This window comes from Hyperoodon ampullatus (assembly GCF_949752795.1).
Source record: "Hyperoodon ampullatus genome assembly, chromosome: 2".
NCBI classification, from domain to species: Eukaryota; Metazoa; Chordata; class Mammalia; order Artiodactyla; family Ziphiidae; genus Hyperoodon; species Hyperoodon ampullatus.
The window spans coordinates 2,111,886-2,137,844 of NC_136915.1; the positions used below are offsets into that span (position 1 = coordinate 2,111,886).

General features: G+C 64.1%; 1 protein-coding gene across 1 annotated transcript in view; it reads right to left on the reverse strand.

Annotated features, from left to right (window-relative positions):
• Window positions 1-25,959, reverse strand: part of MEGF6 (multiple EGF like domains 6) — a 99,178-nt gene that overhangs the window by 51,911 nt on the left and 21,308 nt on the right. The gene's annotated exons all lie outside the window — the stretch shown is intronic.

Consider the following 25,959-nt stretch of genomic DNA (forward strand, 5'->3'; position numbering starts at 1 on the left):
GCAGGAGACCCCAACCACGAGGCCACCTTGCTGAACACACAGCTGCCCCTGCCCCTGCTCCGCCTTTGTGGGTGCAGGATCATGGTGCTTCCCCTGGGACGGGGCATGTGGCCAGCTGGAGTGCCAGACACCCACCGGGGGCTGGTGGCATCATGGCCTCACACACCCGAGCCCACCAGCCGGGGCCTGGAGGACCCAGGTGCCTCGTTTCCCAGAACACCTCACGGGTGTGGGGTGACAAGGGGACCAGGCACCTCTGCCTGCCCCCAGCCCCACACTGTGCTGCCTGCACGAGGTCTGAGGGGCTCTGCTCTGTCCTCCCAGCCTTTCAAGGCCAAAGGCAGCGGCTCTCCTGGTCTCATGGGGAATATGACCCGGAGCCAAGCAGAGACCCCAATGAGCTGCAGGCCATGGATGGCCAGGTGCCAGCGCAGCTCACCGGTGCAGCTGCTGGAAGCGCCACCCTCGCCTGGAGGCTCGTGGCCCAGACAAACAGGGGCTGCAGCCCCACCCAAGGCCAAGCCCCCCGTCCCCGGCTTCGGCACTAATCTCTGCTGGCACTTCCTTGGGAGGGTCCCTGCGAGGCTCCGAGCCTGGCTTAGGCTGCAGGGGAGGCCACGGTCCCACGGGAAAGGCGGTGCTGGAATGCAGCCGTCAGCCCGGGCCCACAAGGTTAACATCGGGAATTTTCTGGGAATTCCTAGAGAGTTACGCAGGGTGAGACCAGGTTCAGCCCAGCCCGGGGGTCAGAGCCGGGGTGCCCAGGGTTTCTCCACCAGCCCCTCCAGAGGGGAGCAGCCAGGTGCAAGCCCCCCGAAGCCCCAGGGCCGGTCCTGATCTCTGGGCTGTGCCCCGGGCAGCAGGGAGGGCAGGCGGCCAGGCAGTGGGGCCGCAGGCCAAGGGCGCCCTCCCACAGCTGCTGACACAGGAGGGTCCCCAAGGCCCCCACACCACCGCCAGGGCAGGGTCATCCTCACAGCGCCGCGCCCTGCCCTGACCCCATGGATGCCGGTGAAAGGGGGCCACTGTGGCCTGGAGCCTCAGGGACTCCTACGCCTGCAGAAAGGCCCTGCTGGCTGACAGAGCACCGTGGGCTGCAGGGCCTGGAACTCACAATGGCACCTGATGTGTCCCTCCACCCGCAGTCTGGATGGCATCCTGGGGGCGCCATGTCTGCCTGGCCCTCACTGCCCCTGCCCCCCGGTATCTGCATGCTGGGTACCGAGGCTCAGCACCCTGGCAGCCCCCTCCACCCCCTGGCTGAGCTGAGCCCCTTGTGTCTCTGCACTGGGGGCTGCTCAGCACCTGTATCTGCTCACAGCTGGACCCTGCCAGCCTCAGCATGGAAACTGGGCCCCATTTGCCTCAGGGTCCTGGGGCCCAGGCCAGGCCAGGCAGGCAGGGGGCCACAGGATGCCCTCAGTTGCCACTGCACAAACATCACACCCGGGGCCTCCCGGAGCGGGCAGGGGGCTGGCCCTCCCCGTGACCCCTCCCCAGGCAGTGGCAGCCCAGACTGAGAAGGAGGTGACCCTGCCCAGGGCCAGGGAGGAGCCCCTCTGCTGACCACCTGCTGGGTACACAGCTACGGGTGAGGGGTGAGGGATACAGTGGTAAAGAACCCGCCATCCTGGGCAGGAGGAGAGCTCGGGGGAGGGCCCAGACTCTGCACATCAGGTTCAAGTCACCTGCTGGGGCGGGGCAGGGGGGGAATTGATCACCTGTTTAACTCCCCACCCCCAGCAGCTAGAGGCTGTGCTTTTCATGCATAGCACCTATGGACCAGCACCACTGGACCCGCAGCCCCTCCAGAACCCAAGCCTCGTGGGCACGGGGCCTTGACCTCGTCGCCTCCTCGCTGTAACTCCAGCACCGAGAACAAGCCCGCACACGGCCGTGGAATGAATCTGTAAGAGTAGGTGCCCGCGGGTGCCTCGTGGGTGCCTGGGGAAGGGGTGGCAGGGACTCCCTACATCCTTTGTGAATCGGTATGGCTGATTCAAAAACCAAAGTAAACAGCACATCTTTCAGGCTGGGGGCAGCTCAGGGCTGGGGGGCAGCTGTGCACCCTGTGGGTACCCCAGGACAATCGGCAGCCCTGCCAAGGGCAGGGCCAGCAATGACCCCTCCCCGGCCAGCCTCAGGGTGGGGGACAGGGGACTGCCACAGCCCAGCAGCCAGGCCTGGGCTGGAACCCCCGGGGAGGCCAGTGGCAGAGGGGCCTGAAGCTCCCTGCACAGGCCCGGGAAGGAGAGACAGACAGACACCCCCCTTTCCTTCCTGCCCCAAGACCGGGTGTTTGGGGCTCCAGGTCTGGGTGGGGAGACCAGGGCTACCTGGGGGCTTCTGGGAGCAGATCCTGGGAAGTCCTGGCCCAGGGTGGTGGGCAGCACAAACCTCCTGCTTCTAGAATGATCCATCAGTTCACCAGGGACCCCAGCACGGGATACCCTGAGCCAAATTCCAACGGCTACTCCCGGCAGCCCCACCCTCCCTGCAGGGGACCCAGCTGGCCGGCCCTCAGGGACCGCATCCAGCTCTGGCCCATCACATGTGGACCAGAATTTTACGGGGGCAACGACACAGCCCAGGTAACCACCCAGGGTCTGACTGCCTTTCTTGCTCATGAAGCCAGTCTGGGGCGGGGGTGGTGGTGACCGGGAGCCCAGTGGCCTGGTCGCCTGACGGGCCCAACGCTCCAGCTTGTCGCAGGGGTGGCCTGAGCCCAGGCAAGGTCAGGAGGTCGAAGGCCAGGTCCTGGCCTGCCCTGAGACAAGCCCTTGCCTGGAGCCGCCGCTGGAGCCTGTCTGGCCGGTGGTGGAGGGCTCTCTGCTCCAGCACGCACGCAGGAGGCAGGCGCCCCGAAACCCTGGCCTCCTGGGCAACCAGCGCAGGAGCACCCCAACCCGAGGGAAGGCGGCGTTTCCGGGGGTTCCAGGGTGCATTCCTCCCATTTCTGCAGCGAGGTTGCAGGGCGGAGTGGCCTCTGGCCCTCAAGCCAGGCCTCTGGTGAGTGTGGAGTGTGGACGCTGACCCCCAGAGCTGGCCCTCCATCTTTCTCACCCACCCCCTCCCCACACAGAGCAAAAGGCCGGGCTGAAGGGCCCTGAGGGGGAGGCGGCTGCCCCAGCCCACTCCCTGGGGAGGACGTCCGCCAGAAGACCTCGAAGAGGCCAAGAGTCCCCGCGGGACCCGGCAAGCCCACTACAGGCATCTGCCTGAAAGAACCTAAACAGGGACTTGGACGCACGCCTGTGCAGGCGTGGCCACAGCAGCGCAGGTGGACACAGTTCGTGTCCATCGACAGACGAGGGGATAAGCCCACGTGGTCCAGCCCTGCCGCCGGACAGCATTCGGCCACAGAAGGGAGCACAGGCGGCCGCGAGGTGAACCTCAGAAACACGCTGCTCGGTGAGAAGCCAGACACAGAAGTCTCACACTGTGTGATTCTATTTAGAGGAAACGTCCGGACCAGGCAAATCCACAGAGACAGTGGATGAGTGGAAGCCAGGGGCTGGGGTGGCGAGGGACGGGTGGGGAGCGGCGGACCGATGGGTCTGGGGCCTCCTTCGGGATGAAGTTCGTGGAGGACGTGGTTACACCACACTGTGGACGTGCTTGATGTCACTGAACTGCGCACTTCAAAGGGGTCGATTTTATGTCGCATGACTTCCACCTCCATTTTTCAAAAGCACTCCTCAGACCGGCCCCCACACGGCCAATCTCCAGGGATTCGGTGCCACAGGAAGGGGGTGCCTAGGCCTCGGCTCCCGGACCGCTCTGGCCCCGGCACAGGGCCCTGCCTCGGCCTACAAAAGCCCTAAGTAGCCAGCGGCCACCCAGCCTGGGCGAGGGCTCCGGAGGCCTTGACCTTCCAGCTGATGCGGCCACCAGGGGCTGCAGAGCGCGGAGCATGCTTTCCCGACCCCGGCGGAACATGAGGGGCCCCCTGAGAGAGGTGGTCCCCACACCCCCCTGCCCGTCCACCAGGGGCCTGGGTGTGACAGTGGGGCTCTGAGGGTGACTGCGAGGTACACACGAGGCTGGAACCAGAGCCCAGCCCGGCCCGGTCTGGACGGCCAGTGGTGGGCCTCCAAGTCCCCCAGGTGTGAAGTGGGTGAGAAAAGGCACATGGTTCCAGGGCAGGGCACAGGGCAGGCCGAGGGATCCCCACACCACCTGTGAGGATGAGGAAGTCTCATCCCGAGAACGGAAGCTGAGACCACCCAAAGGGAGGCCGCCCAGCCCACCAGGCCAGGACGTGGCCAGGCCCTGGCTCTGCAGACAGTCAGCCCTCATCCCCGTCCGCCCACCTAGGCCTCAGGCTACCTGTCAGGAGCCAGGATTTACAAGGCCCTGCCTGCCCAGGAGGCCAAGAATCCTGCCTTCCTGCAGCCAGGTGTCACCCAGACAGGTCAGGGCTGCTCCCAAAATCTCAGCCGGGAGGGCTGATAAAAACCAGCCGGACCGGAGTCAGCCGTGCAGGGCTCCAGACACAGAGACAGAGGAGCTCGGTGTATGGCGGGGAGCAGGGGGTGCAGCTTCACAAAGGGCCCTGAGCTTCAGGGGGCCTGGAGAGGCAACTCCCTGGGGAAGCCCTGAAGGGCAGGAGGTGCAATGTCTGGGGACAGGGGTGTCCTGAGCATCCCTGTGCCAGCACAGATGGACCGGCATGGGGAACCCCCTCCCCAGCCTGCCGAGTCTATCTCCCCAGGAATGTTCCCCCCACCGCCCCCAGTGCCCCTGGGGGGCAGCCGGACAAGTGGGGCTCCCTGAGTGAGCTTGCCCTGCAGGCCGACACACCTGCTCGGCACCCCGGCCAGTGCAGGTCTGGGCCTGCCTCAGAGCATGTGCACCCCGCCCCACCCCAGAGACCCCCTTCCCGGGCACCGACTGCATGTCGTAGGCAGGGGTGCGGCCTCCGAGACAAGTGAGGCAAGGATCCTGCAGGGGCTCTGAGACAGCCTCGGGGGACAGATGCCATGGGGGCCACAAAGCAGCGACAAAACACGGGACTGGGCTGGGCCCTCGCCATCAGGCTGTGGGAGGGAAGGTGGCTCCCAGCAAGGACCAGGCGGGGAAGGCAGGGGCATCGGGAAGACCAGGCAGGCAGAGGAGGAGGGGTCCGCAGCAGGCTGGGCTGGGGGCCGAGCCGCAGGAGGGGCCTTAGCTCTGACCCAGGGGAGCTGTAAATTCACCTGGAGTCAGGCAAGCGGCCCCAGGGTGTCCGGGCCACAGTCAGAGGTGCTGGTGTAGTGTCCTGGGCTGCAGTGACAAAGGATCACAGATCTGGTGGCTTAAACAACAGAAATATATCCTCCCTTGTTCTGGGGATCACGAGAACAGAATCAACGTCGCTGGGCTGAAACCAAGCGTCAGCATGGCCAAGCTCCATCCTGAGGCCCGAGGGGTGAGCCTCCCCTGGCCTCGTCCACGAGCCGGGGCTCCTGGCCTCGTGGCCGCATGGCTCCCACCCTCACATCCAGGCCTGGACAGCAGTGCCCTCCGCCCTGCGCTCCCCTCAGCCAGAAGCTGGGTGGGGCAGCGCCCAAAGCAGGGCTGGGGTCCCGAGGGCCCAGCCTAGGGTCTGGGCTGGCTCGGCCTCCTGGCCGCTGGGTGAACATGGCCCATTGCAAAACCCCTCCGGGCCTCGGTTTCCTCATCCCGAAAACGGGCCGAGGGATGAATGCAGAGAAGAACGGCTAGGGGATCCGAGGGACCCCCCGGAGGGGACGGACCCCTCGTCGGGACTTAATTCCATTCGAGTCAGAGATGAAAGCCCAAAGCAGCATAGCCCCCGGGCCCGGCCTAGGACCCAGGCCCACGACAGCCGAAGCCAGACTCCAGCTCACTCTCGCGGCCGCCTGGCCCCATCACAAAAACGCAGAGGCCCCAGAGGGCAACACAGAACCCCCTCCTCGCGCCTCCCCGCCTCGCTGTGCGGCCAGGCCAGGACCCGCCTCAGCTTGTCCCAGACGCTCCGGGACCACATTCCCTCCCGGCTCCCTGGCTCCCAGGGAAGAGTCGGCCAGGTGGGGCGGGGGGAACCAGAGCCGATGGCCAAAGGCAGACCCACCCCTGCCCCCGGCTGAGGAAACAGTTACCGTGGAGGACCTGCCCAGCATCCTTCTGACATCCATCAAGGTGCAAATGGTCTGAAACAAGCCCCCAGCTCCAAAAGCGGTCCCACCACAGTCCACCCTCCCGCACAGGACGACAGGATCCCAGCGGCGCGGGAACCAGCCGAAGCAGGGCTGTGGCCAGCGGAGACGGCTCGGCTCAGCCTGTCACAGAGGGAGCAGCCTCCCTGGTCTGGGCACTGCTTTTGGCCATGTTGGCGGGCCACTCTGTGGGTCAGTGTTCATCCCCCCACCCCGCCAGGAGTTCCCAGGACAGGGAGTGGGGCCTGTCAGCCCCCATGTAACCTGGAGCCCTGTGTGAAGAGCCCGTTTCCAGATTGATCTCCACCACCCTGGTCCAGAGAGCCCCCAAGGAGCAACCTGGGGCAGAAAATGTCACACACGCTTTACGAGGTTGCCGGGGAAACTGGAAGGTCCAAAGCTGTTTGACGGAGGGAATTCAATTCGCAGTTGCCCCCTCTCGGCTCAGGAGCAAACAGGGGTGGGAGAGACTCCTGTAAAGACAAGACGCCTGCAGCTTCCATCCAGCACACACACCAGGCTTCCCGGCACTGCCCTCTCTGCAGCTAGGGGACATCCCCCCACCAGAACAGCCTGCAGCCCCACAGAGGATGACCAAGAGGACCACCCACTGCTCAGGGAACACGCAAGACCCACTCGGCCCGGGGCGGGCAGCACGTGACCTGTCGTCCAAAATGGGACGCTCCGGAGCGTAGACGAGGCCCCAGCAAGGATGATCCAGGAAAATAGCACAAACCAGGCAGATGCTCCCAGGTACAAGAACATTCCAGAGCGCCGCCTGCCCGCTGGGTGCAGGTGGCGGGGCTGCAATCGTTTTTTTCTGTTTCCCAATACTTAGTTACTGGAGCAGACAGAATAAGGGCCCCCAAAGATGTCCAAGTCCTCATCCCCAGATCCTAACAGGGCAAAGTGGAATTACAGCTGCCAGCGGGCTGACCTTGCGATAGGGGCGTGTCCTGGACGATGTGGGCGGGTCCAGTGTCATCACAGGGTCAGAGAGTCAGAGAGGTGAGGGCGGGAGAGGCGCCGCCGGCTTTGAACGTGGAGGAAGGGGCCGCGAGCCAAGAACCTCAGGCACCCCTAAAGCTGGAAAAGGCCGGGGGCAGCCTCTCGCTCGGAGCCTCCAGGATGAGCCCGCCCTGCCCCCAGCTGGACTTGAGCCCGGTGAGACCCATGTTGGACTTGTGACCTCAGAACAGTGAGATAATAAATGTGTGTCTTAATCCCCTAAGTCTGGGCAATCTGTCACTGCAGCAAAAGAAAACTAATACAGTCACTGGGCATGTATCACCTTTACAACTGGAAGGAAAGAAAACTACTTCTTTAGAGAAGAATTCTTCACGCTGCTCCAGGGCTGCAACTTGCCCTTGGCCAGAGGGCATCCTGCCCAGCTGGGCCAGCCCGGGGAGGCACGCCCCCGCCCTGGGAGGAGCTGCTCTGTAAGCCTGCTGCCACCTGGCTGGGTGGTTATCTCTCTCCTGCAGCTCAGAAGTCCGCCAGCCGGGGCAGCCAGAACATTCCAATGCAATTCCCATCATACCCCACCCCAGCTCAGCACAGGCCAGAGGGATGAGGGGCCCACACATCACTCATCCACACCCACAACAAGCATCCACCAGCGTCCAACACCCCCGTGAGACATACTGTCTCTCCTTGCAGGGCCCCACCAGCCAGGGGGGCAGGGAGGACTTCCAGGATGCGGGGAGAGGGAGCCCGAGAAAGCAACCCAAAGGGAGAAGCACAGAAAGGAAAACCCGGGAGGCCTCCTGGAAGCAGCGTCCCCAGGGCCGACACTACTCAGGCTCCCAGGAATCCATCGGTCTCTCCAAGGGGTGCTGCTGGGGCAGGTGCAGGAGACGCGGTGGCCGTGCGTCCCACTGCTCCAAGGATAATCGCTGAGCGCCAAGCCCTGTCTTTGGGTTCGTGGCGAGTGTGTCATCTAAAGGAGTCCCACGGGTCCCCCTGCACAGGACGGATACTCTGCGAGGCAGCCATCCCCACCACCACCACCCTGCTTTGCTGGCTCTGAAAGCTTGGGATTTATCATCTGTCTTGGCTAAAGCGAGGCTTTCTCATCTGGACCTGTCTGAAGGACACACATTTCCTCCCACCCTCACCTGGACAGCAAACAACCTGGTTCAGTGCCCCTCCCTGGGGGCAGCTCAGCCTCGGGGGGCGGCCCTTCTGCAGTCGCCTCTCCTCTCTGTCTTTGCCTCTCTCTCTGGACACTGCCGCCCTGACACTGGCTCATAAATACACGTGTGACTTCTCGGCCTCCTTCCTCATTTCCTTCTAAAACTGAACACCTTAGAAGACCTCTCTCTGCCTCTCTGCCAAGACTGCCGCACCTGGAAGGTCTGGAATGAACCCAACTCCGTCCAAGGCCAGTGCCTGGGACCCAGAGGGTGAAGAAGAACCCTGTGGGCTTGGAGCGTGATGGGGCTGGTCATCAGGCCCGGCTCCTTGCCCCCTAATGGGACCTCAGTCTTGACCATCATTTTAAGGCCGCTGCATTCCAGGGGATGGTTTCTCCTAGTTTGGTGGAGAAACTGGCCTTGCCACAGAAGGGGCCCCTCTTGCTCAGAAGCTTTGCATGGACGGCACGGGGAACCTGGATGCTTGGCCCTTCAGATCAACTTCCAAACATTTGTAACGATGACGATGAGAAACCAATCGGCTCATGAGGAGTGAGGGGACCAGGCAGGTAGAAAGGGACCACAGAGCCCGTCCTCAGGGGACAAAGGACAGAGAGGCTTCTGAAGGTGCACTAAGCAATATGCCAAGATAACCCAAATAAAGCAGAGAAAGCAAGCAAGGAGCCGACCCAGCCCTGGGAGTGGGGAGACACTCTCGGGACCAGCTCAGGCGAGGCCAGTCCCGAAGGCTCAGAAGGCTGTGTTTGGTTCATCTTTTGTCTGGAATTCATAGATGTTATTTCGTAGAGCAGTTTTAGGTTTACGGAAAAATCGAGCAGAGGGTACGGAGATCTCCGTGTGCCCCCATCTTCCCAGCACACACGACCTTCTCTATTACTAACATCCTTCATTCATGTCTACATTTATTACAATAAACGGACAAGTACCGAGACGTCATTATTCACTGAAGCCCGCGGTTGACACGAGGACCACTCTCGCTGTCCTGTGGGTGCATCCACCTTGACAGCATCGTACAGAGGACTTTCACCACCCTAGATGGCCCTTCCACCTTCTCATACCCCTCCCCCAGCTCCTGGCACCCACCACCTTCATGCCATCTCCATAGTTTTGCCTTTTCCAGAATGTCACTAGTTGGAATCATACAGCGTGTAGCCTTTTCAGACAGGCTTTCTTCACTTAGGAACATGCTTTTCAGGGCGCGGAGCTGCTCACATGGTTTTCCTAGAGGAAAGCTCTCCAGGTTCCGGGGTTCCTTCCCAGGGCCAAGAGAGGCTGGGCCCTGTCGACCCCCTCCCCATCTGTGGTTTCCAGGGCAACCATGGAAACCAAGAGTGGGTCACCTAGAAATAGTCAGACAGGCCTTACCCGCTCTGGATTTCCAGGGTCACCAGGTGGTCCCCTCCGGGAGAAGGTCACAGGGGCAGGCCGGGGGTGGGGTGGTGGGCTCAGGTCACGCACCGCTGGGCTCTCCCTCCTGTACCAGAGCCCACACTTTCTCAGAGTCCAGAGGCTCTGCAGGGCAGCAGTCAGCTCTTAGCCCCTCAGTATCCTCAGGGCCAGGCACAGAGGTGGCCCAGGGTCAGGTGATGCTGTGAATTCTCACAAAGCGCTTGCCTCAAGCAGATGGGGGGCACGCAGAGGAGACCCCACAGGCAGGAGAGACAGCTTCCAGAATAGGAGGCCGCATGTCCTGCCACTGGCTCCGTGGAGAAAGAAGGGGATTCAGGCTTCAGGAGCTTTGGGGAACCAGTGAAGGGAGGGGGCGCAAGGGCTAAGGGGGGACTCCCACTGCCAGTCCAGCCAGGCCCCCCCGCCAAGGCCCAAGGTGGGGTGAGGGGCAGGCATCAAGGGAGATCAGGCCAAGTTGGTGACGGGGGCCGTGAAGGTTCCCAAGCAGGACCCCAGCAGGCAGTCGGCATGAAGTTATTATTAACGGCACTGAAGGACGTGGAGCGGCCCAGGCAGGACCAGAAGGGCTCCATCACCTTCTGCCCTCGGCCCAAGACCCAGTGCCTGACTTCGGACTGTTTCTCTGTTTACTCTGAAAGTTATCGGGTTTGGTCTGTTTATACAAATCAGCCTCCAAAAATGTGGGAATGGGGCTTTTTTTTCCATTTGTTTCCCAGAAAACAAGACAAAATGTAAAAGGCCCAGAAGGGAGCCAAGAACATTCCTTGGTTCCCCAAATGTCCAGGTCTCCACTCCCCCTCCGAGGCTGAGTTCCTGGGACGTTTCACGCGTTGGCGGAGAGACAGGCCTGCAGCCGGGCGCCCGCCTCTGCTTCTGAGCTGCCCCCACGGCAGGGGTGAGGCTCAGGAAGGGCTGGTGTGGGCCGAGCCAAGCACTCTCTCAGCTCATCTCCTCTGTGTGTGTGCGTGTGGGTGTATGCAGGAGTGTGTGTGTGTGCATGTGGTGCGTGTGTGTGTGTGTGTGTCTCTCTCTCTCTCACTCTCTCTGTACCAAGAACTCTGATTCCTGAGCTCACGTGGGGTCCCCCAGAGTCACTCTAATCCCATGCACAGTTGAGGCCCACACAGTGCAATCCTGACCATGGATGGCCTCAATACCGGGCGCCACCCTCTGCTCTGGACGACAGGGTGTGATGCCCTCTCTTTGCCTCTTTCTCTGTTTCTAAGCCAAGATCAGGAAGAACTGGGAGGGGGAGGGGGAGGGGGAGGGGAGGGGAGGGGGAGGGGAGGGGAGGGGAGGGAGGGGAGGGGGAGGGGAGGGGAGGGGAGGGGGAGGGGGAGGGGAGGGGAGGGGAGGGAGGGGAGGGGGAGGGGAGAGGAGGGGAGGGGAGGGGAGGGGAGGGGAGGGGAGGGGAGGGGAGGGGAGGGGAGGGGAGGGGGAGGGGAGGGGAGGGGGGAGGGGAGGGGAGGGGAGGGGAGGGGAGGGGGAGGGGAGGGGGAGGGGAGGGGAGGGGAGGGGAGGGGAGGGGGAGGGGAGGGGGAGGGGAGGGGAGGGGAGGGGAGGGGAGGGGAGGGGGAGGGGAGGGGGAGGGGAGGGGAGGGGAGGGGAGGGGAGGGGAGGGGAGGGGAGGGGAGGGGAGGGGAGGGGGAGGGGGGTAAGGGGGTGGGAACTAGCACTTCTCTATTATTTCCTGAAGCAGAGCTCAGAACCCTACCAGGCATGGGGCTGGGCCTCGGTGGGAGCCCAGTCACCCTGGGGTGAGAGTACTCAGCCAGGCCTGGTGTGAAACCGGGGGACTGGACACTCTTAAGCCTCTGGCCAGCCAAGCACCTGCCCTGCTGGGACCCCCTCCGCCAGACCTGCCCCTGTCCAGGACACGAGGCTGGCCCCTGATCGGGGAGCTGGCCCCTCCCAGGCCTCACCCTCAGGTGGGCAGTTCGCTCTCCCCAAGAGCTCCGGGGGCTTGACCGGGAAAGCTCTCCATAGAGGCGTCCCTGCAGGCCTCGGTGTTGAGCCCCACGCTGGGTGCCAACAGGATCCCAGAACTATGGGCTCAGACAGACAGACAGACTAATGGGTTTGGGTAAGCACAGTGGAGCACAGAGCCACCCCATAGGGCGGCTGCCCCCCGCCCCAGCTCGGGCCAGGTCAGCCTACACGTCCCCCCTCCTGGCCCCATCACACCTCTGGCGGTGGGACTCCTTACTCCCCCTGGACTGAAAGACCCTGAGATCAGGCCACGTCTGCTCAGCAGCCACGGCGTGGCAAGCCCCCAGCTGTGCCTGGCGCACGGTAAAGGTCAGCAAATATATTTTGGAAGAATGCTTGCTGAAAGAAGGAACATTCAACAGTGATGATTACTTCATTTGAAATCTGGATTTGAGTGTAAGTTCTATGTTTTCTGCAAAGAGCCCTCCTCCAGCCTGCAGGCAGCCCCGAGGAGGAGAAACGAGGCTGACACTCCCAGCGTTTGAACTCGAGAGGCCCTAGCGAGCTGGCATGTCCAGCCTCATTCCAACAGATGGGGGCACAGACCAGAGGGAGGCTGGTGCAGCCACCCCGAGCATACGGAGGCCCGGGCCCTGTGGTGCCTACACGTCTGAGAAGGGATGGCTGTGGCCTCATGCAGGCACCCACCCAGATACCCACCACTCCCCAGGGCAGAGGGCACCTCCCTGCCACACCTGCCCCTCCTGGCACAGAGGCCTAAACAGAAGCCCCACATTCCTGCTGGCTGCTCCCGCCCTGGTGTTCCTGGTTTCAGGAACCCCCGCTACCCACCACATCTCCTGGACCAGACCCTGGGAGCCACCTCTTTCCCTCACTTGGAGCCTCCCCTCGCCTGGACCCACAGTCAGCCTCCTCTCCCCCCGCACTGGCTCGCTCTCTCTGCCCTGGCCTGGCGTCACCCCGGCCACCAGTCTGGCCCTGGCACGAACCACCACGGCTGCCTGGCTTCCAGCCTCGGCACTCGGGAGCCTGCTTCCCATTCCCAGCTTAAAGTTCCTGGCATCCTGACGTAAGTGAACGTGCAATAAGCAAGGTCACTGAATAATCCCCCAGCCGTGCCCCACCAGAGCCCTGGTGATGGGGCCGCCGAGCTTGTCCCACAGGGCTCCCCCTGCTGGATGCGACCCACCTGGACCCGCCCCAGGTCAGAGGCCATGCCGCCCCCATCATTTTCTCTCCCCTCCTCTCGATGTCCATCCCCATGGCCACCACTCCTGAACCCGTTCTCTTTACTTCCTGTCATCTCCCCACTAGGATGCGGGCCTCTGGCAGGCAGCCGACTCCCTGGCACGGGGCCTGGACACACGGGGTTCAGTGATGCGCAGGCAGATAAATGAATGAACAAGTAAGTGAATGAACGCAGGCACTGCACACAGGCCGCCCCTTCCCCATTCATGCCCCCGGACCCCTTGCCAGGGTCTCACCCTCCCTTTCCCATTTGTGTCCCTCAGGCCTCGGCAGCCGTCACAGGTGACATCGGACATCCCCGGCGGGTCTGGCGAAGGGAGTGGAGGAGGAAATGCTTGAAGCTGGCTCTCTGTCCCCAGCGGCGCCCAGTGATGACCGCAGATCCCAGGCAGCCCTCTGCCCCTGCGCTGGCCTCTCGCTGCCACCAGGGGGCGCCGGTGCCCCGCCCTGAGCGCTCAGGAGGGGAGGGCAGGAGCCCCTGCCAGGAGAGGTCTCGGGTCCCACACGCCCCGTGGCTGTTCTCTGGGCATCTCCCTGCAGCACTCGGAGGCTCTGGGAGGGCAGGCAGAGCTGGGAGCCCCTGGGGGCGGGGCCCGGGCTAAGAGGCTGGGGGTGGGGTCCACCGCTGGGGGAGGGGAGGCTCCCAGGCCCCACGTTCCCTGCTGGCCTCTGGGACTCCAACCCCACCAGGGGCTCCAAGAGCCAGGACCGCCCTCAGAAGCCAGCACCAGCTGGGGGCCAAGGCCAGTGGCCAGCACAGAGAAGGGCAGGTGACACACAGCCTGGTCCTGTGTGCACGACGTCTGCCTCTCACGGGGTGAAGCCTGAGTGGACACCACTCAGTGCACAGGGCCAGCTGCCGCCCTCCCATCCCACTGGGCCTGTGCCCCTGGCACGTGGGTTGCAGGTTCCTGGCCGGAGTCAGACCTCACCCACCCCCCTTGGGGCCTCCACTACCTTCCAGGCCCTTGGGGGAGCTGTCTGCCCTAGCAAGTCCTGAGGAAGAGAAAAGGGTGTCAGCAGGTGTGTGGTGGGTCTGGCCACGGATCCCCATGTCACTTATTGATCCATCCGTCCATCCATCCATCCACCCATCCATCCATTCATCAACCATCCATCCATCCATCCATCCATCCATCCACCCACCCATCCATCCATCCGCCCACCCGTCCATCCATCCACCCATCCACCCATCCAACCATCCATTCCATCCATCCACCCATCCATCCATCCATCATCCACCCATCCATCCACCCATCCATCCATCATCCATCCACCCATCCATCCATCATCCATCCACCCATCCACCCATCCATCCGCCCACCCGTCCATCCATCCACCCATCCACCCATCCAACTATCCATCCACCCATCCATCCATCCATCATCTATCCACCCATCCATCATCCATCCACCCATCCATCCATCCATCCGCCCACCTGTCCACCCATCCACCCATCCAACCATCCATTCCATCCATCCACCCATCCATCCATCCATCATCCACCCATCCATCCACCCATCCATCCATCATCCATCCACCCATCCATCCATCATCCATCCACCCATCCACCCATCCATCCATCTATCCATCATCCATCCGCCCACCCGTCCATCCATCCACCCATCCACCCATCCAACTATCCATCCACCCATCCATCCATCCATCATCTATCCACCCATCCATCATCCATCCATCCATCCGCCCACCTGTCCATCCATCCACCCATCCACCCATCCACCCATCCATCCATCATCCATCATCCATCCACCCATCCATCCATCCATCCACCCATCCATCCACTCATCCATCCATCCATCCATCATCCATCCACCCATCCACCCATCCATCCACCCATCCATCCATCCACCATCCATCCACCCATCCATCCATCCACCCACCCGTCCATCCATCCACCCATCCACCCATCCAACTATCCATCCACCCACCCATCCATCCATCCACCCACACATCCACCCACCCATCCATCCACCCATCCATCCATCCATCATCCATCCACCCATCCACCCATCCATCCATCCATCCATCCACCCATCCATCCAACATCCATCCACCCATCCACCCATCCATCCATCCACCCATCCACCCATCCATCCATCCATCCATCCATCCACCCATCCACCCATCCATCCATCCATCCATCCAACCATCCATCCATCCATCTGCCCACCCATCCATCCACACATCCATGCATCCATCCGCCCATCCATCCACCCATCCACCCATCGATCCATCCACCCATCCACCCATCCATCCATCCATCCACCCATCCATCCATCCATCCATCCATCCATCCATCCATCCATCCAACCATCCATCCATCCATCTGCCCACCCATCCATCCACACATCCATGCATCCATCCGCCCATCCATCCATCCATCCACCCATCCATCCATCATCCATCCACCCATCCATCCATCCATCCAAACATTGCGGAGGGCCCAGGAGGGACTGCTTGCCCTCACAGAGCACACATGGAGGCGACCTAGGCAGATGCAGCCCCTCTCTAGGCCACACTTCAGTCTGTAAAAGGAAGGGCTTGGATCAGACAATGTCTGTCAGCTGTCTCTGACCCTGGAGCCCGGGTTCTCAGGTTGGGGCAGCCGCCCAGCAGAAGCAGCATCTCACAGCATCGGGGAAACCAAGTCCCCACTCACCTGGGGAGATGCCCTTGCTCAGAAGAGTGGGGCCGGGCAGCTGTCTGAGGCATGGGGCCCAGGTGTCTGTCCGCTCCCGGAGCCCTGGCCTTGGCAATGGGTAGGAGTCGGGCCCCTCCATACCTGCCACCAGAAGCTGGGTGGGATGACTTGGTCTCTGAGCTGCAGCCCCACCCTTGCCCTCCCTGTGTCCTCATCTGGCTGCGGCTCTGAAATGAGGATGAGCGGGTACCCATGCCGCCCCCCTCCCCAGTGCCGTCCATCTGCCCTCCGCCCACCCCCACCGGGAGTGCAGGTGTGTCTGCGGCCTCCCAGGGTCAGGGGAGGCAGACAACCTCCAGGCACTCCAACAGTGCCGGGCTCCCAGGACACAGGGCACACTGCCCAGGACCCTCCCAGCACGGTCCCTAGAGGCTCCCAGATGGACGCAGTGTCCAGGAAAGAGCCCTCCTGCCTCCTGGGCGTGACGGCAGGCACTTGGCCACATGATGGCCAGCATTTCCCAGCCCTCCCAGGACAGCCATCTTAGTCCCTGGGGGTGTCATCACGCCCAGCCCCTGGCCACAGGGACAGAGAGACACAGTCAAAACCACTCACCCCACCCACCAAGCCCCGGGTCTCATCCTGAAGCCACATGCACCGCTCTCAGAGACCCCGCAGCCAACCCAGGAAGGCTGGCACAGGGGGAGAGTGATGGGCTGGGTCCATCCTGAAGGCCCGAGGCACTCAGGGCTCTTCCTGACGGCTCTGTGTTTGTGGATCCAACAGGTAGATCCCGGGGCTGACTGAGCCAAGGTAGTGTGTCCTCTGGCCTCGAGTTGCAGAAAGAGCCAGAAACCCTGGCACCTTCCCCCGCACGTGGGAATCCAGACGATGCAGCCAACGCTGTGTGCGCTCCTGGGAGACAAGAGGGCCGGGGGGCTGTGAGCAGAGCGGCTGGCAAGGCCTGCAGCACCCCCTGTTCCCACCGCTGCCCCAACAGCTCAGCCAAGCAACAAGCAGGCCGCCCGGCTCAGCCCTGCACCCAGTCCCGCAGAGGCAGGGCGGGCGGGAGGACGGCCCTCAGAAACCTCAGCATCCCCATCGGCAAAGCAGGGCAGGGAGCTGGTCAAGCTGGAGTTTTCCCAGGAAAGTGTGGGCGCCCCCGAGCCCACGTGCACCCGGACCCCCCAGTCCCGGAGCTCTCGCAGGGGTTCTGGAGGGCAGCGACCACGCACACAGCTCCACCCGGGGACAGGCGGTGTGAGCCCAGGATGCCCGGCCGCCCTCCCAGCAGGGGTGTGAGAGGAAGGCCCTGGCATGGGCTGGGTGCCTGCGCTGGGCACTGAGTGCCATGTGGGTACTGGCCACCTTGTCTGTGCCACCGTGTCCCGAGGAACCTCCCCGCTCCGTGGGCCCTATCTCCCGGGGGCACCCAGAGAGGCCCACCAAGGGGGAGAGTAGCTCGACCGCCCCGGAGGCAGTGGCCTGTCCTGGGTCCAGCCCAGAGCCGCCCGGAACCTACCTGTGCCCAGCCTGCCCTGCCCTCGGCCTGGAGGACAGCCCTTGGGAGGGGCCGATCCAGCGGCGTGGGCTGGGGCTGGATGGGCCAGAGCAGGGCCTCCCTCCCCGACCCCTCAGCCCACGCAGTGACAGACGCCCTCGGGAGCATCAGCTCCCAGACCTGCTGCCCTGACCTCCAGGAGGGCAGATCCAAGGCCGGGGACACCGGAGCCAGAGTCCCCAGGGATGGCAGAAAGGCCCAGTGGACTCGAGGGTCCCTCCGAGGCCCAGCCAGCCTCGGCAGAGCCGTCTGCCCTCGCAGAGCCCAGGCCACACTAGGCAGCGTCAGGCCGCCCAGGGAGCTGGGAGGAGCGCAGGGCGCCCCTTCTGTCTGAGCCCAGGCTGGGGAGGGGGGCGGGCTCCACAGGCAGGAATCCGCGCTCCACACAGAGGTGCCCGCTGCCCAAGAACATTTCGAACTGACCCGTGGAACCAAACTGTCTGGGTTTCTCTGTCCCAAGGGTTCACGGGCCTGCACACGCCAACATGCACTGTGGCTTCCTAGGGAGGGTCGAGGGGTCCCCAGGTTGGGGTGGCCACAACCCCTGGGGAGAGCACGGATGCACACGAACATGTGGGACACCTGGGCTTGGTCCTGCTCCGGGAACTGGCCTGCACCCCTCTCTGGCCTCGGGGCCGGCCCTGTGGAACCTCGATGCACAGGAGGAGAGGCAGCAGCTTGGGGCGTCCTCCCCGAGACCTCGGACCCCAGGGGAGCTGCTGGAGGGCTAACCTGCAGGCTCATCTTGCCCTGACCCTGAGTGGTGGGGTGACCCGCCCCCGCTCTCCTGGTCCCCAGCAGAACTGATCGCTGCGACACTGGCTGGGGGGCAGCTCCCCCTGAGCCAGCACCGGCTGGAGACCAGTTCCGCAGGCTGTCAGCACCCTCGGCCCGCCGCCACCTCCTCCCCCGGCGGTTAACTGCCGTAGTCAGCTGGCCTGGCTGTGCGCATTCTGCTGTCCAGGCCGCAATCCGACCGGGGCGCAGAGGCCAGGCCCTGCTCTGGGATGCCGGGAGCCGCCGGGACCCGCGGGCAGGTTCCGGGAGGCTAATGCCAACTCCTTCGCTTGCAGATCCCTCACGAATTACCCTGCCTGGACAGAGAGGCAGGCACAGCCCCAGGAACTGAAAGTGGGCAATTGGGGCCTCTCCTGGGATTTGCCCCCAAACAGCGACAGCTCTGGCGGCAGGCACAGCGGGCAGAGCGGACACAGGGCTGAGATGCCCGTCCAGGAGCCCAGGAAGAGCCGGGGCTCTCGGCTCTCCAGGGCCCGCTGCCCCAGGCCCCCTCCACAAAGTCTTAGGGCACTGCCGGGCTGGGGGATAGGGATGTGGCCACCTGAGCCCAGGGGCAGGATCAGCCCTAGAAACGGCTCCTGAGCGCAGATGGCCGCAGGCAGGAATTCTCCAGGAATTCAGACTCAGGGCTCCTCTCGGCAGCTGCTACGTTTTATAGACTCATTTAGGTGCCAGGGCCCTGGGGTAAGAGGTGAGCGCCAGCCACGGAGACTCCGCCGTGCGGGAAGCGTCAGACTCCTGGGGTGATGAGAAGGGGGCCCGACACAGTGGGGGTGGCGTCGGCAGTGGTCACGGACACCCCACGGGTCCTCAGAAGGCGGCCCCTTTGGTCCGAGCAGGACGGCGTGTCCACACGGGGCTGGAGGGCAGGCTCAGGCGGCTTCGTGCGCAAGTTCCCTTCCACACGCCATTCTCGGGGGCAGGGGCCCCGGGCCGGCCTGTGAGGACCTCTCCCCTGTACCCAGGCCGAGCCACCCACGTGCAGGGACCCGCACATGCCGCACTCCCCTCCCCAGCCCCCTCCACTGCCCTGTGCCCCGCTCCCGATGCCCCACTACACAGGGCTGTGAGCACTCGGGGGGCAGGCACTTGTCTTATCGAGCCCCCCCTCCACCCCTCCCCTGCAGAGAAAGGTGAGAGACCTCCCAGCAGAGCGGGGTCCCAGGGCCAGCAGCACTGCCCCGCCCGTCTGGGCCCAGCCATTCCTGCGTCCAGAATAGAAAGTGCCAAGCCGCCCACCGCAGCTGCCCAGGGGGTGGAAAATGGGGCACCGCAGTCCCTTTGCGAGTGGGCAGCTGCCTGGCTTCACCAGCCCAGCGGGCTGCCAGGAAAAGGTCAGCCAGAGGGCCGGGCACTGGCCCCTCGGCCCCAAACACGCCCGGGGAACTCCCGCACCCCAACTCTTGTCAGTCCCAAGGCGGCAACGGTCCAGGGACCCACACAGGGCACGTGGGCCGCACAGATTCCCCAGAAACCATCCAGGCTCGCCCACCCGAGCGGGGCCTCCACGTGCACCCCGCACTGCCCTGCTGGGTCCAAGAGGCCGTGTGCCAGCACTGAGCACATCACTGACCCCAGCATATCAGAAACTGCCAGGGCTCAGTGGTCTCATCTGTATAATGGGACAGGCACCCAGCCCACGCCCAGGACTGCCCTTGCAGCCCAGCAAAGGGCAATTCACCGGAAGAGTCTGGACTGGCTTCCGGGGGTGTGGACAGGGCACTAGGGCCGAGGCAAGGGAAGGGCAGAGGGCAGACTCACAGGGTCCTTTCAGGAAACCACCCAGGAGGATGGGCGGGACTCCAGCCTGGGGCAGCCCTGGGGAGGGGAGGCTGGGGGGCCTTGTCCTTCTCCACAGACCCAGCCTCGATCCTGCCCGGAAGGCAGGCCCCTCGTGGGCAGGGGCACTGGAGCAGCCTATTCACCAAAAACCCAGCCAGGAAGCATGGGGGCAGGTGGGGCGAGCTCACAGACCCCCAGGCCCGGAGGGTCTGCCTCTTGGTGGATCCTGCTGTAATTATGTCATTAGAAGGCCAGCCCGTCTCAGAAGCCAGCCTGGGAGAAGCCCATTGTGCACGGAGCAGGCCTGGAGGACACAGTCATCTCGAAAGACAGAGACGCCTTTGTGGGTGGTGGGATCTGGGGAACAAACCTGGTAATTAAACGATTCACGGAGCGAACATGAATGCCCTTCCCAGAGTCGGCTGCTTTGTAAGGGCTGGGATTCTGTGTGTGGGCAGCCTCTGGGCTGTCCTGGAGCAGGCGGTCTGCAGACCCGCTGCCCTGAAGGGACGCGGACCACCGAGTACAGGGCAGCAGGCCACACCTGTTCCAGCCGACTGTCACGGTCAGCAGGGCAAGGGCAGAGGGCAGGGTCAAAGCCACCCACCATCTCCATTCAACCCAGCAGGCCCTCCCCACCCCTGGCCAGAGACGGCCCCCACCCCAGGCAGCAGAAGACACCAGTGCCAGCTCCTGCAGGGCGTGGGGCTCGCTGGAGATTTCGGGAACTGTCCTCAAAGGAGGGGTTTAGGGCTTCCCTGGTGGCGCAGTGGTTGAGAGCCCGCCTGCCGATGCAGGGGACACGGGTTCGTGCCCCGGTCCAGGAGGATCCCACATGCCGCGGAGCGGCTGGGCCCCTGAGCCATGGCCGATGAGCCTGCGCGTCCGGAGCCTGTGCTCCGCAACGGGAGAGGCCACAGCAGTGAGAGGCCCGTGTACCGCAAATAAAAAAAAAAAAAGGAGGGGTTTAGTGCAGCTAAATCGGGCGTGTGTGGAGAAGCCCAAGGCCACACTGTCCGCCAGGGCAGGGGCAGCGGGGCAGCTCTGCACACCCCTCAGGGAGAGGAGAGCCAGGTCCCAGCCTGGCCGCGGCCAGTAGCCAAGAGCAGCCCTCGGTGGTGTCTGGACCTCAGGCCAGGGGTCAGATTCCCACCCTCCGACACAGTGGGCAGCATTGAAGGGCCTCCTGGGAGGGCTGCTTCCTCTCCATTAATCAATTATCCCAGTTTAGAAACAAAGTCACCCTTGAGCCAAGGCCAGGAGCGCCGGACCCGCCGGGGCCTGCGTCCTGCCCGCACACCCTCAGGGGTGGCCGCCTGCTCCCGCTGCCTCCTGGCAGAGCCCGGGGACCCCCACAGCCCCGCAGCCCTGCCTGCCCATTCCCCCGACCCCACCCACCGACGCCCTGCTCCGGTGGGGAAAGAGGCTCCTTCAAAGGGACAGGCCTGGGCGCGGAGGCTCCAGGCAGGGCCACCGAGGTCCCTCCCCGCAGAGTGGGGTGGGGCTGGAGGGGGCAGGCCGCGCAGGCTCCGGGTCATTCCAACCAGCTCAGAGGGGGGCGCTCAGTCTCCTCAGAGTCCAGGCAGAACCCTCCCTGCCGTCCATCCCCACCAGCCCCTCTGGGCCAAACTGACTTCCTCCACTCTGTTCCTCTGCCCCCACCTTTCTCCCACCTGGAAAAGCCCACCCTGCCCCACCTGCACCTCTCCAAGCCTTCCTCAGCCCACAGGCCCTCCTCCAGGAAGCCCTCCGGACCACCCGGCCCTCTCCTGGGCGTCAGCAGTGACGCCCTGAGAGCTCTGTGGACCCGGAGTGAGTCCCAGAACTGCCTGAGATGGGCCCAACCTGCCCATTTTATAGGTGAGGAAACTGAGGCCCAGAGGGTACCAGGGCCAAAGCGTCTTGGACCAAGAAGTACCTAAGGTGATCCGGGCCTCAGACCTCAGAGTCTGCTCTCGTTCCCCGAGGTCAGCAGAGACCAGGTCACGAGAAATGACCAGCGTCCGCTGTGTCACCATTTATGATACAAAAGGAAGATAAATTAAGACGTACTATGCTCTGAAGCATACGCTTTTCTTGCCTGTTTTTCCTGTAAGATTCAAGGGCAGCTGGCCATGAGAAGCACTCGCCCCCAGCAGATCTTGGGGGGGCGGGGGGTGGGGGGAGGCCTCTGCCGTCTCTCACTCCGGGCAGCAGCCCGCCAAGGGTCAGGGGCTCCCCGAAGGTGCCGGCCTGCAGGGTAGGGAGGCCGGCGGTCCTGGGGGGCATCCCGACCCCAGGCCACCCCAAGGGAGAGGCCTCGTGGGCGCTACCCCCTACGGGAGCTCGGGCACGCTGTGCATGCGGGGACCCCAGGAACATGGGGCCATCCTCCCCCCACCCGTCATCCGTCACATCTCTCAGCAGGCCGGGCCTCTGGGGGGCGAAGGTCGCCACCACCCCCCAGGGCACCCTGAGCCTCACCTGCACTGACACCTGTGACCTGCACAGACGTCCCCCATACTTTATCCCCACCAAACAGCGCGGGGAGTGGGGTCCGGCACGTTACCCTGAGGCCCACAGGCACGTCGGATGACACGATGTCCGCCCTGGACGCACAGCCGCACTGGACAGACTGCACCGAGGCCTTGTGCTGGGCACCCCCCTCCCCCTGCTCCCCCAGGCCCCACCTGCACAGGCTCCCTTTGTGCTCCTGTAACTCCTACAGAAAGTCTTCGGGGGGCGGGGCAGCAGGCAGAGGTGGGCAGGTTCAGAGGGAGGGGGCACCCAGGCGGGGGAGGGGCTCTTCCTAAGCACCCCCCTCCCCCTTTGCTCTCCACCATCAACCCAGCAGAGTCCCCTTCTCCCTCCCCCACTCTTTTGTTCAAATGAAAGAATTTGGGGGAACCAGAAAAAATACGGCTTTTATTTTCAAAACTGGAATCAGTTATAATTGGAGGGTGAGTTACACATGCCCAACTGTGCCAGGTCTCAGGTCTGGCGGCCCCAAACCCAGTGTGGAGGGACCGGAAGGGAACAGGGGCAGCCTCTGCAGGGGGCACAGTCCTCACGCCAGCTCTGCACACCCAGCCCTGCACACCAGCTCTGCACACCAGCCCTGCACACCCAACCCTGCACACCCAGCTCTGCACACCAGCTCTGCACACCCAGCCCTGCACACCCAGCCCTGCACACCCAGCTCTGCACACCAGCTCTGCACACCCAGCCCCGCACACCCAGCTCTGCACACCAGCCCTGCACACCCAACCCTGAACACCAGCCCTGCACACCCAGCCCTGCACGCCAGCTCTGCACACCCAGCCCTGCACACCAGCTCTGCACACCCAGCTCCGCACACCCAGCTCTGCACACCCAGCCCCGCACACTAGCTCTGCCCACCCAACCCCACACACCAGCTCTGCATACCCAGCCCCGCATGCCAGCTCTGCACACCCAGCCCTGCACACCCAACCCTGCACACCAGCTCTGCACACCCAGCCCTGCACACTAGCTCTACACGCCCAACCCCGCATACCAGCTCTGCACACCCAGCCCTGCACACCAGCTCTGCACACCAGCCCTTGAACACCAGGCCTTTCTTCCAGGAGATGGTGCCCTAGGAGGAGACCCAGGGGCCACCCTCCAGCTTTGTCTACTGCTCCCTGAAGGCCACATCTGCCACCCAGCTGGCCATTCCAGGAAGCCCCCAACCCTGGAGGGCCACAGACTGGTCACGAGCCCAGTCCCCCCCCAGTACAGATGCTCCTGCCTGGGAGGTGGGCAGGGTGGGGACCTGGGGATCCAGCCCTCTCTCCTCCGAAGCAGATCTCAACCGTGCTCCACCCCCAACAAGGCCTGGCACCGCGCCCAGAGATCGCAAGGCCGGAAGGTTCCAGGTGCTCACTGGGCCAGACTGTGCTTCCAGCCCCAGCTCTGCTGAGCAGTCAGCAGCTGCCGGGCCTCCCTGACCCTAGATTCCTCTTCCACGAAGCGGAAGAAGTGAGGATTCGGGGGGCGACGCAGGCAGAGCACGGTAAGGGCCAGGCAGGTGCGCCCGCCCGAGAGGCCGTCCCCACAGTGACCGTGGGGAGCAGGGCTGCTCCGGAGGCAAAGCCAAGCCTGGAGCCCAGGCCCCAAGAGGCTGGCAAGACCGCGGCTCCCACCCGGCCCCCCCACCTCCACGCAGCACCGAGGGTGGGTCTCCAAGCCCAGCAGCTGCCCCGGGCGCCCATCCAGCTGGGTGCAAAGTGCCCCGCTGGGTGTCTAGCCCTCCCCACTGCGCCCCTGCCAGCCCGTGTACCCTCTGGTGCCCAGGAGACCGAGGGTCAGGGTCTCATGGGAGGGGCGCTGCTCAGTACAAAGGGAGCGCCCGCCAGTGATGCCCCAAGCTGGGCGCCTGAGAGAGCGCCAGGCGGAGAGTGGGGGCTGGTGGCCACAGGGAGCAGGGTGGAAGGCGAGGGGCTATAGAAAGACTGGCCCTAGTCGGGGGTCCCGGCTGCTTCCCGAGGACGAGACCAAGGACAGGCCGCGCTGCAGAGTCACGTCCTCATGCTCCTGCCCATCAGGCCACAACCCAGTCCCAGCAACATCCCCAAAGGCAGCTGGAGGCCAGGACGTCTCTCCCAGCCCGACCCCGCACAGTCCAGCATCTCTCCACACCCACCTGCGGCCGTCATGAAAGACCCCGAGAAGAGGCGGAGCGTGGCAGCTGGGCGCCTGCATCCCAGCCTGGACCCCAGTCTGCAACGGTGTGGGGTGGGGTCACCTCTGTCCAGCCCACAGAGGGGCTCGGGATCAAAACCACGAGGAGGCCTGGCTGAGGCTTGGAGCCTGGATGGTACAGGGCACAGGTCAGGGACCCCCTACCCCCAGCACCTGGAGGTGACAGCAGTCCTCACTCCGTGGCCCGGGCAGCAGCCCCCGCCCCCCCGCCGCCCAGAGCCCAGGAAGCACAGAGCCTTCCGGCTCGCAGAGGGCATCCGATGAGCAGAGCCGCCAGAGCCTTCCCGACAAAGGTCAGCACCCCTGGGTACCAGCGCCCGGCTCTGAGCTGTGGGACCCAGCACCTCCCCAGGAGCCCTGGCTTCAGCCACGCTTTGGGGGGGACACACCTGTGAACGCACAGGGAACGGCAAGAGCGCAGGGGTCCCCTCTACAAACGGAGCTTCAATTCCCCACAGTTTCCTGGTTTCCCTCCTGTTGTTTACTGGGCATCCAGAGCCTTAAAGAGCGCGTCGCAGGATGTGCGCCCCGTGTCCCCCTGGAAGAGGCCCCCAGCTGCTCACCAGAAGCAAGTTCAAAGCACCGGAAACTGTCCAGAGTGTTTCATTTCAATGACGGCCGTGGCTCTATGCCCTGTTCCGGCAGGACCTGCGAGCTACACGGTCAGCAAAGAAATTCTGGACAGAGCAGAAAACCACCAGGGATACTCACGCCTTCCCCTCACGCCAAGAAGTCAGGAGGAATGTCTGCAGGGGTTCTTTGGGGGACTTTTTGGGCATTCGTCTGCACCACCCCCACCAGCACCTGCTTTAAGCCCCTCGACACCCGCAGCGCCCCCCGGCATCCGAGGCTGGATCCTCAGCGTGTCAGGCTCCAGTCTGCAGGTGTGTTACGTTGACTCAATCGGTCCCCTCGGGTAGGACCCCAGCTGTCCCCCAACTTTCAACCTGAAGGACACGAGAGCCTCTGGCGGGGCAGGGGTGCAGCTCAGGGACCCCTGGGACGTGCTGCTTCCCTGCCGGCCCAGGGACCCCGGCCCATCCCTGCCCGCAGAGGGCGCGATCGAACAGGGAGCGCTTGGAGACGGCAGGGTGCCGAGGCATCCCGTGAGAGAGGGTTACCTCCTCCGCCGCCCCGCCTGGCCCGCCCGCGTGGACCGCCAGGGCCTCGGTGCCTGCAGGGGATGCCACGCCACTCACCGTGCTGACAGCGGGGACCGTGGAAGCCGCGGGGACAGTGGCACAGCTGGGCCGAGTTGGGCACGCAGTGGCCGCCGTTAAAGCAGAGGCTGGGGCTGCACTGGGCTGTGGAGGGAGGGAGAAGACGCATGAGGAGGGGCCGGGGCTTGGGGGCGCCCCCAGCCCACCGCCAGGACACAAGGTCCCCGGAGACGCCTCCCCTCCCCGTAAGTCTCCCCACAAGGTGAGGCCTCAAAGCCTGGACAGAACCTGGACCCTCAAGTGAAAGCACCACCCCCGGGGAGGGTGCCCCAGGAGGGTGGGTCACACACGGGCCACCCCAGGGTCTGGG